Source organism: Rhineura floridana, chromosome 16, assembly GCF_030035675.1.
Source record: "Rhineura floridana isolate rRhiFlo1 chromosome 16, rRhiFlo1.hap2, whole genome shotgun sequence".
Lineage (NCBI taxonomy): Eukaryota > Metazoa > Chordata > Lepidosauria > Squamata > Rhineuridae > Rhineura > Rhineura floridana.
This window is the reverse complement of record NC_084495.1, coordinates 37,893,458-37,901,922: the sequence shown is the minus strand read 5'-3', so window position 1 is coordinate 37,901,922 and position 8,465 is coordinate 37,893,458.

Genomic DNA, 8,465 nt, shown 5'->3' with positions numbered 1-8,465 from the left:
CCCATTCATATAACATATTATCTTCAGGCAGTGGGGACTGGTGCCCATTGGGACTGGTGGGGTGGAAGGCAGGAAGCCCAAAGGAGGCTTGGTTCTACAAGGGTGACCGGCAGGCAGGGTGCCCCCCCCCGCTGGTTATAAGTAAGAAGGCAGGCAGGTGGGAGCTGGCTGTGTTTGGTAGGGCACTAGCCAAACTAGCCCCAATGGACCAGCCACCATTGTTTCTGGGTGGATGCGCCTCTGGTGAGCATCATGTGGAAACTGAGGCATACTTCCCTCTGAGGCGCTTCTGGGCCGTTCCGTTTCAAACTGCAGATGGGACTCACGTGACAGAATGGTGGCCGGCTGCTGTACAAAAACATTGTTGTGCACAGAAACCGAAATGTCAAGGAGAAGAGTTCTAGCCTCCCTGATACCCTACTTTTCTCTGCATGGCTAGGTTGTTGCATGGAGGTGCCTTCAGTCAAATGAGTCTCCGGAGCGGCACCATCTTGATGACTTTGGGGAGAACTAGCCTCAAATTGATCCTGTGAGCCGCTCTTTGGGATGAGACTATGGTCAGTTCTTTACATTTGCCTGACTTTTTAAAAAAATGTTGATTAATCTTTCCAGGACTCCCCCCCCCTCCCCGAACGCTGGGCATTTTTCTGTTTTGGGATTCATATGTGCATTTATGTGCATTTCCAAGATGTTTTGCTGCCTGAGTGGAAGGACAGTGTGTGGTGGAGCGGAGTGGGAATACAGGCGAGTGCAGCTCTGGTGCCTTTTTCATAGCAGAAGGAACGATAATATCATCTCCTGCTGGAGCAAAGTTGCCAAGTGGTGAAAGCTTTGGGGGCTGGAGGGCTAAGCCAGTGCTGGGGGACATCTGTGCCCTCCAGATGTTGCTGGACTGCAACTCCCCTCAGCCCCAGCCAGCATGGCTAGCTGTCGGGGATGACGAGACCTGCAGCCCGGCAACACCTGGAGGGCCACAGATCCCCCAGCCCTGGGCTGGGCTCACACAGGGATTGGCCCATAAGTCACCCGGTGGGCAGGGGTGCGTGAAGCCAAGCCTCTCCGGCCCAAGTCCAAGTGCTGCGACACCTGTTGCCACCTCATTATTCTGCGGCTGTCAGTCGATCCTAATAAACTGGGTGTTATGTGCCGCGCACTGCTTTGGTGGTGTGATGGAACAACACAGCTGCCTGTATTTTGGGGCTCTCCTTGTCAGCAGCTTAGCGGCAAATTCAGAAGTGCAGGGTCCCTTCATGAAAGTGACACCACACCCCTTTTCCATTTCCCCTCACCTCCCTCACTCCTCGTGTCATCTCCAAGTCCACACTCCATTACAACAGATGTCCCTAGGAGCCAATAAGCATAAAAGGGAAGTGTGTTAGCTACTGAGGAGAGTCTTCTCAGTGGCTGACTCACCTCCTTTCACTCTGGCTCCAATCAGCACGAATGGACAAGGACTCTTCTCGGTGGTTAACACATTCCCTTTTCATGCAGACTGGCTCATGCAGAGGGACCTGGCTAGGACCCTGCTCCCAAAATATAAAGAGCCTACAACCCCCCTGCAACAGTTGGAAATGGGGAAAGGCCATAGCTGAGGGGCAGAGCATCTGCTTTGCATGCAGAAGGACCCAGGTAGAGCTGGGAATGTCCCCTAGTCTGACTGAAGCCCTGGAGAGCCACTGCCCACCAGTGTAGATTACACTGAGATAGATGGGCCAGTGGTCTGACTCCATAAGGCTGCTTCCTGGGCTCTTATGCTGTCATGTTGAGCTCCTGTGCTTGAAAATATATGTCCCTGCTACCCCCCACCCCCGGCAGAGAACGAGGCGCCACTCCCTTCGCCCTTCTCCATGGAAGAATCTTCTGGGCCGGCTGCCAAATCACACACACCCCCGGCGACCGGGAAGCATCCTCAGCCACAGGCAGCCAAAGGCAGGAGGAGGGCGGGCTGGGAGATGTGGGGGGGTCGGCACCCTCCTTTCCTCCAACACTTTGCAGCTTGCACCCCAGGGCGCTTGCACCCAGCTTGCCAAGGCATGGAGAGAGTGCTTCTTTCTCTCCCAGCATTTCTCTCGCCTGGCGTGACCTTAGTCAGAGCTGTGCTGGCCCCTCTCCAAGGGAAGGGGGCGGGGGCGCTGAGTCAGGCCAGGTGAGGGGCAGCTCATTTATCTCTGCTGGTGCAGAATTGGCCGGGCTCAGAGCTTGCGGCATCTTCTCATGCTCAGCTGTTGGGCTGCAAGCAGAGGCCTCTCTTCCCTGGCTGGCTGCCCCTTGAGCTGCCTCTCAGACAGGGCCTGTCGTCATTTTGGGAGGGGGCGCTGGGGCTGCTCGGACACAGGTTGCAAGGCTCTCTCCCCCAAGGACCTGTCTGGCACTCTCCTTCAAACTCTCCAGGAGGCCAGAGGAGACCAGGCTGGGCCAAGCTGGTGAGCCTCCGTCCTTTGAGCGATGGCCTGTGGCTCGGAGGGAAGCAGCCTGCACAAAACGGAGTGACGGAGATGGAGCTCCCTGACTGCCTCACCAAGCCAGGCCCATCCCCACACAGGCCATTCAGAGGATGGGAGAGACCCTGTCTGTGGGATCACCTCAGCAAAAGGGGGGAGAACGCAGCTGGACGGAGTAACACTTCTCCCCCCCCCATAGATTTTAACTGAGCCAAAAACAATTCTTCCCCCGGGTGATTCCCAAGAGAGGACAGCAAAGCCTAAAAAAGGACATCTGACATCCTTCCAGGACAGTTTGAGCACATGATCCTCTTGCAGGTTGTAAAGTGCTAACAGTCAGCTTGCAAAAGAGCTGAGGAGCGGAGCAAAGTTTTGCCTCACTTTGCAAATCATCCCCTTGGAGCGAGGCACAATCTTGACACGAATAAGGAGTCTGGCAACTGAGCTCTGACAGTGCACTCCTAGGCTCCTAACCACGTGTACTCAGAAATAAGTCCCACCGAACACAGCTTGGCCTTCCTCCCAGGTAAGTGGAGTTAGGATTGCAGCCTCTGCATCTGCAGTAGCCGTTTGTTCTCCAAACATGTCAGAACCAAGGACCCAACTGCTGGGCCTGGCAGAGCCTCAGGGCATGCCTCAAATGCCTTTGGGACACCCCTGAGTAACTAGAGCTGACTGGGGAAAAAACATACAGTTGCTCTTTCCCTGTGCTGCTGATTCTGTGAGAGCAAAATGAAGCTGCTGCTTGCAGCATCAGGTACCCTGAGATCAGCAGGATGACCCTTGCTCTGGATGTGGCCCTGCAGTCTAGTGGCATCCTTGGTGTTGGCCCCTCTGCTCTACCTCTTCCAGCTCCTTGAGGGGCTTAGAGAAGTCCAAGGTGGGCCAGGTTGGGCCACCCTCCTCAGGGGCTTCTGGCCATGGAAAGGATCCTGAGCGGCCCACTTCCGAAGGGGGGCCTTTATCTGGTGGAGGAGGCAAAGCCAGATCTGGGTGGCAGTGGCCAGTGGCGGAAGAGGAATAGGTGCTCTTGCCTGAGAGGGGTCTCTCCTTGCTGGTCTGCAGGCTTCGGGATGGGCCGTGCCTTGCCAGTGGGGTGCCCTCAGCTGGGACAATGGGGCCCCCCTCCACCCAGGTGATTGGTGGACACTCCATTGCAGCCAGTGGGCTGATTTCAGTGGTGCTCATTGGGATCCTGTTCGCTGGAGGAGAGACGACAGAGTCAAAGTGAGTAACTAGACGGGATGATGCGGATTTCCCGATAGAGACTGAGAGAGAGAAAGAGAGCAGCTGTGGAGGACATGTGTGTGCGAGTCAGAGGGAAATTTTGTTTGAAGGAGGGGAAAAGGGAATTTTCTGTGACAAGCGGAAAATTCCCCAAGAAATATCATTCAAGGAGTATCATCCGTATTGTGCTCATTTCAAGATAAGTGGGCTGTTTGTTCCTGAATGGCAAGGGCAGCCAAAGTGGTGCCCTCCTGATGTTCTTGGACTGCAACTCCCATCATCCCTTAACATCAGCCATGCTGGGCAGGAGTGATGGCAGTTGTAGCTCAACAACATCTGGAGTGCATCAGGTTGACTGCCTCGATCTACATAGTGGCTTCAATATGTAGCCAAGGAATGGCCACCCGTCGGTCATAAGAAGGCATTTTACTCTCTCTCTCTCTCTCTCTCTCATATCCACACCAGCACACTCATGCCATACGTGGGCACTGCTCCCCTCAGGCCAAAACTACCGTCTTAGTAGGTCCCACTGGACTCAGCGGAGCCTACCCCAGGGTGATAACCTCTGCTGGAGGATTGTTCATATTCCTGGTGTTAAGGAACTCATTTAAAGCCTGAATTCCATCATGATGTGGTATATTGGTATAAAGAGATGTGACATCTGCAGTGACTGCTGGTGTTGAAGCTCATCAGTGCTTTTATTTTTTAAAAATGGCAGGCTGTGGTGACATTTCAGTGGGTGGCCTCTGTTGCCACTCCCCACTTCCGCCTGCTCCTCACCTGAGCACAACTGAGCCATGTTGCTCCCAGAGCCCAAATGACAGCAGCGTGCTTTCCCCTGCCAATTCCCACATGCTGAAGGCACATTGGAGTTTCAACAACCTGGTTCAGGGGAACTGCTGCTCTCTCAAGATCTCTCTACACAGTCCAGATGGGGGATTACCCAAGAAACAAATGTGATCACAGTACATACAAAAGAAAATAAATATGGAGATCTTGCACAAGATTTCTTTGTTGTTCTTCTGCAAGCTTTAGTCAATTAAATATCACTCTTGCCCCAAACCTCAGTATCAAACATTCTGTAAAAGCCAGAAATGGATATTGCCTCCTCCTATCCTGCAACAAATGAAGCACAATCCTTCATTTTATTCATTGTGAAATGTTATAACCAAGGCTGGTAACATTTGCTTTTCTGTTCTTCTGCACTTTCTAGGGAAAACTGTTTTTTTTTAAGTTTATAGCCAAACAGGTACAGAAATAACAGCCCTGTGAACAAGTCAGAATAAATGCTTAATAAAGATCAGACATTAGGGCTGTCAACACACTAGTGGCCAGACCAAAGTGTTTCCATTGGCCACACCTGGAGGCGGAACGGGTTGATCTGCCAATCAGTTGCAAGATCTCTTTGAAGAGGAATTTTAAAAAAAACATGTGCTCAAGCTGCTCCTACCAGGTGTTATAAAAAGGGGCAGGGTTTAACTAGCATCCTGTCACACACACACACACACCATTTTCAGAAGAGAGGAGACGCACTGGGACTGGCAGAACAGCAAGTGTGTGTCTACCTTACAGCTCTTCCAGCTGAGCTGTTCGTTCAGCAATCATCCTGATATGCTTGCACCAAACTTACATGGTGGTTTGTTTATATCTAGCCTCCACTGAGCTTTCATTCTGATTTGTTTGCAGGGAGGCTAAACGACAGTGAACATTCATCCTGCATTCATTCTGCTTTGCATGTGGGTTGTTTGTACATTTCCCCATTAATCATTCATTCATTCCACACTTTCCAGGGCATCTCCCCATCAGTTTCCTAACCATAAAAAGTCTGTTTCCTTTTTAATGTGGATTTCTCGTGCTAGGGTGACAGGGAGCCCTTTAATCCACTTTAATTGTGCAAGTTTAATTTCCTGGTATGTGCATAAATCCTTCCTCCAAAATACTGACAGTCTGAAGGTGTTCATAGTCTAACCTCCACATAAGCTTTGTGCAAGGTGAATGCTCATTGTCATGCAAGCAAATCAGGATGAATTCTGCACCCCTGCCGCCGCCCCTGCCAGTTCTATGACAAAGAAGGCCTCACATACCACAGCCTGACAGTTTTATTGGGCTGTCTTGTTTTACATTTTTAAATCATTGTTTGGCGCCTTGGACATTTTTTATGGAAAGGTGGGATAAAAATCTCCACAAATTTTATGGCTGAGGTCGTTCTGCTTGAGGTGGGGGGAGAACCATTAATCTCTGGGAACAATTCCAGTTGATTATGTGGTCACTTCACTGTTTCAAATGACATTTCCAGATTTATTTGTGATTGTCTCTCCTCAGGGCTGTTTGGTGACACTGAAGATTTGGGAAGGAGCCCAAGGTTTTCAGTGGGCTGAGAGAGAGTTTGCTTCTTGCAGTCACTTTGCAAAGGGATGCAGAAGAGAAAGCTAAAATGCATTCTCCTTCAAGAGGAATAGCCTCCTCCTCCCACAACACACATGCAAACTGTCTGTGTGTCTTTCAAGACATTTGAGTGAAGAAAAAAAAGGCAAGATCTGATTTGAGATAAACATTTCCCGCAAAACCTGTCTGTCTGTGGAGACAGCAGAAGCCCCTGGTGCAATCCACAGTCCAGACTATGATGTGGGCTGCTGGATGAACTGCCATGCAAACCTCTCCTTTGCCTCCTGAGTTCCAGGACTGACTGAGTTGGCCAACAGACTGGCAGCCAGCAGCGTTGAGGTTTCCACTGGGCTTCTAAGCTAAAGAGCCAGCTTTGTCTGTTTAGACACATTTATCATTGCATTCTTTGTGTGCAACAATTTTTTTTTTTTTGCCAAAGCAGCAAGTGTTGTTTTACTTAATAAAACTAATGTGTGCCGTTGGCCAACCTTTTGTAGTTCAACAGGCCTCCAATGGAATGTGGGTGCCCAGCAGCTCCCAACCTTCTCAGCTGCATAGGCACCCCTGAGCCATGATGTGTTTAGCCCTGGGGGCAAGGTTTGTCCAGTGAAACTGTAGAATTGCCTTCTCTAAAGGCAAGTGGTGGTAGGGGAGGTTGTGGCAATTCATCTGGGGAGTTTTAGGCAACCATCTCCATCATGACTTAATATTTGTAAAAGTTGCCAGACCTAAGCTAGGTGTGGTACAAAACAGCAGTTTTTAAAATAAATTCAGCTGCTTTTGCCCAACTGTGTAGTTTAATGCAGCCTCCCCAATGTGGCACCCTCCAGATGTTTTGGACTAGAACTCCCATCAGCCCCAGCCTGCCCAGCGGAGGGGAGTTGAAGCCCAACAACTGGAAGGCATAGCCTCTTCTTTACTTGGCCAACTCAACAGAAATAAGTTTTTACATTAGCTTAATAAATAACATTGTAAAAAATTAGGGGAGAGATTTTTTCCTAAACATTCCATTTTTAATGTGTTTTAACAATGAAAATATTGGATAAGAGAAGAATCAACGCATTTGAAATGTGGTGTTGGAGGAGAGCTTTGTGGATACCATGGACTGCGAAAAAGACAAATAATTGGGTGTTAGAACAAATTAAACCAGAACTATGACTAGAAGCTAAAATGATGAAACTGAGGTTATCATACTTTGGACACATAATGAGAAGACATGATTCATTAGAAAAGATAATAATGCTGGGGAAAACAGAAGGGAGTAGAAAAAGAGGAAGGCCAAACAAGAGATGGATTGATTCCATAAAGGAAGCCACAGACCTGAACTTTCAAGATCTAATTCAGAACGTTGCCATAAGTCGGAATGGACTTGAAGTCACATAACACACACAACATAATGTGTTTATCATGACATGCATGTATTCCTACATTCCCATTTATTATTCTGTTTGCGTTTCAGAGAATCATAGAACAGTAGAGTTGGAAGGGTTCTGTAAGGCCATCCAGTCCATCCCCCTGCTCAATGCAGGAATCCAACCTAAAGCATACCCGACAGGTGGCTGTCCAGCTGCTTCTTGAATGCCTCCAGGGTTGGAGAGCCCACCACCTCCCTAGGTCATTGGTGCCATTGTCATACTGCTCTAACAGGATGTTTTTCCTGATGTTCAGCTGAAATCTGGCTTCCTGCAACTTGAGCCCATTATTCCGTGTCCTGCACTGTGGGACGACTGAGAAGAGATCTCGGCCCTCCTCTGTGTGGCAACCGTTAATGTACTTGAAGAATGCTATCATATTTCCCCTCCTCTTCTCAAGGCTAAACCTGCCCAGTGTTTTCAGTCTCTCCTCATAGGGCTTTGTTTTCAGTCCCCTGATCATCCTCATTGCCCTCCTCTCAACCTGTTCCAGTTTGTCTGCATGCTTCTTAAAGTGCCGTGTTCAGAGCTGTATGCTGTACTCAAGATGAGGCCTAACCAGTGCCGAATAGAGGGGAACAAAAACTTTATGCAGTTTGGAAACTATACTTCTGTTAATGCAGCCTAAAATAACATTTGTCTTTTTTGCAGCCACACCACACTGTTGGCTCATATTCAGCTTGTGATCCATGATTCAAAGTTCCTTCTCACATGTAGCATTGCTGAGCCAAGTTTTCCCCATCTCATAACTGTGCATTTGGTTTCTTTTTCCTAGGTGTAGAACTTTGCACTTATCCCTGTTAAGTTTCATTCTGTTGTTTTCAGCCCAATGCTCCAGCCTATCAAGATCCCTGTGAATTTTGTTTCTGTCCTCCAGGGTATTAACTATCCCTCCCAATTTTGTATCATCTGCAAATTTGATAAGCATTCCCTGCACCTCCTCATCCAAGTCACTAATAAAAATGTTGAAGAGCACTGGGCAAAATTTGGCATCCCCCAT